Source organism: Crocodylus porosus, unplaced genomic scaffold, assembly GCF_001723895.1.
Source record: "Crocodylus porosus isolate Cpor-Errol unplaced genomic scaffold, CroPor_comp1, whole genome shotgun sequence".
NCBI lineage: Eukaryota > Metazoa > Chordata > Crocodylia > Crocodylidae > Crocodylus > Crocodylus porosus.
The window spans coordinates 60,595,026-60,597,736 of record NW_017728949.1 but is presented as its reverse complement, the minus strand read 5'-3'; the positions used below and the strand labels follow the sequence as shown (position 1 = coordinate 60,597,736).

The 2,711-nt window shown below is 45.9% G+C and overlaps 1 protein-coding gene across 2 annotated transcripts in view; it reads left to right on the top strand.

Moving 5' to 3' along the window:
• Positions 1-2,711, top strand: part of MYLK (myosin light chain kinase) — a 345,718-nt gene that overhangs the window by 101,068 nt on the left and 241,939 nt on the right. Inside the window, exon 1 of one of the 2 annotated variants that reach the window (XM_019554016.1) lies at positions 1,321-1,420. The exons of the other annotated variant lie outside the window; for it this stretch is intronic. The gene's annotated coding sequence lies outside the window, so the exon portion shown is untranslated. Of the gene's footprint in view, positions 1-1,320; positions 1,421-2,711 lie in introns of those variants that run through there. 2 annotated transcript variants of the gene reach the window in all.

The window sequence follows — 2,711 nt, the reverse complement described above, 5'->3', positions numbered from 1 at the left end:
CGGGGGAGGACTGGCCGGGGCCTGACTTGGGGGGGCAGCGGCTGGGGCAGGGAAGGAGCAGGCCTCCTCCACACCTCGGGCCCAGCCCACTTCTCCCCCACCCCACTCCCCCGTGTCGGCCCCGAGCCCACTTCTGTCCCCCAGCAGGTCTGGTGTTGGAGGGGAGGAGCGGGTGTGCCATGGCATTGGCGGTGATGGTGCGGCCGGGGGAGGACTGGCCGGGGCCTGACTTGGGGGGACCGAGCCTGAGGCAGGTGAAAAGCCGGCACACCATGGCCATGTGGGGGGATAGCAGGCCCTGCCTGGTCCAGACCAGCCCAATGTAGCAGCTGGAGGGGGAGGGGAGAAGCAAGCCTCCTCCCCCATCAGGCCTGGACCCACTCCTCCCCTGCATCGGACCCGAGTCTGCTCTTCCCATGTCCCAGCCGCCACTGGGTCAGCCCAGGCCTGCTGCTGCCCCCCATTCCCCCGCTGCAGCAGCCCAGCTTCTCCCCACCCTGAGGCCCGGTCCTCCCCCACAAAGGGCCTGGGCCTGCTCCTCCCTTCCCCACGGCATGGAGGTGGAGAGCGGGCCAGGACCCCAAGCAGCAGGAGGGAAGGGGGAGTGGGCCTGGACAGGGCAGGGCCTGGGGCTCTGTCCCCGCTCTCTTCTTCCTCCTCTCCGCCTGTCATTCCTGGTGGGCAATCGGTTAGTTAAACATAATGGGCTAAATGTAATTCCTGGTGGAACTGCAATGAATTTAGTGAAGTTACTAGGGATAAATTTTACCAGCAGTATTTTGAAAGACATTCTTCTAAAAAATAAATTGCTTTCATACTGATTTTTAAAATGATCTGTAATAAGAACTAGCTTCTTGTAGGTTTGTGGCTGCCTTCATTTTCTGTGGTCATTACTATACTACCATAGCGCTTTGTGTGGTTAGATACAGTTATCTCGGCCATAGCTCAGTGTCAAAAGAAAAGCATATTGTCACCATTTTACAGATGGGAAACTAAGGCACAGAATGGCTCAGTGACTTGCCCAAGGTCAAACAGGCATTTCTTTTGGGACAGGGAATCAATCACAGGTCTCCCAAGTCATAGGCTAATGTTATAACCCCTTGGACTGTCCTTTCATTCCTCTCCTGAAGGGACTCAACAGTTCTGTCCCGGTTTCAGTGGTTTTGAATTGATGGCTGCTGAGGGCAGCCTGGTTAAAATAACAGTGTGTCTGGGTCCAGCAGAATGTGCTGCCTAAGTGTGGAATTGCGACATCAGTAAGTTGTAGTCAAAGAAAGCTTTCAATTTGCAGTCTCTGGTTTCCTCTCTGGTTTCCCCTCGCTCTGTCTCTCGTGCACCCTCTCTCTCATTCCACTTCTGACTCGGACGGACCGGGGGAAAGGAAATTAGCGTAATTAAATGGCTATGTAGGAAACTGTCGGTAAGTATTTACTTATATGAAATGTGTAGACGAGAGAGACTACTGACTGGATTTCTGAGCATTTGCTTTCTGGGTTTATTTTTGCAAGTGGAATACTGAGTGACAAAGATTTGTTCCCAGCATAAAATACTTGAAACACATCAGTCTGCCTCAGTATTAGAGAGATTACAGGGTGCACCGTGAGAATGTGTAAGGGTTTTATGTGCTTTCTAGAACGGATAAAGAATTTTTAAAAATCCAGATCAGAAATACTGTTTAACCGTGTCATTACATTACAGATCAACATTTCTATGCTGGCTTCTTTTTACATTATGCTTTATTGTATGTATTGTAATACTTGTAGTAAGTTTTGCCTGTTATATAGCTGTGAAAGCTAGGTTAAAAGAAATAATCTCAGTTCATCTAACATCCTTGAAATCCTGTTGAGCAGCAAGTTCATCACGGTAAAGAAAAGGACTCTAGAAAGTTGCTTAGACAAAAGGATAAATCAAATACGCCATAACATTCAAAGATCTATGTTGTTCCAGATTTGTTCTGCCAAACAAATTTTATCATCTAACCCTAGGCAAGGTTTGTTCTCTAAAATGTATTTTTCTAAAAACATCATGGAGATGCTATTTTTCCACAGCTGATCCAAGACCATGCAGCATGGACTTCTTTATTTGTTTTTGGAAGATTGCTAATAATTAGTTACTAATTCCAAAAATTAAATGATGTCTTAGAAGAATTGTGGAAGTGTGGAGCTAATTAAAATGAAACCACTAATTGTGAATAATTAGAAGTTTATGTTCCTAGAAATTTATGGTCACTGGTAAACTTAACCTCTTTTAAACAGTGCTCTTAGAAAAGCTTCAATCCATCCATTGTACCATGAAACAGCAAAAGAACTTTTACTTATTTGCAAGCACAATAATATTAGGTATTTACTTTGGTCTGCTTTTGACACTCTACCAAAATGCATCAACTGTGTAACCTGGAGCATAGATATGGTTGCTCTTATTAGTTCAGTTTTTGTTCTTTTTAATTATTGTTCTTAATTATCTTAAAGACAAATTAAGTCAAATGGAAAGGTACCCCTACTAAATTGGTCTGATCAGTCTTCTTCTCAGCTTTCTGTCTGTGGATCTTCCACGTAGAGAGAGAGAGCAATTTTTATCCAAAGCACCTTATGCAACACATCATGCTCATGGAGAAATAAATATGCCCAGAGCATTCTGGCCATGTATACACCGCAGCGGAAGTGTGTCCAGCTGGCTGAGTCACCCACTCCTGCATGTGTGATCCAAACCCA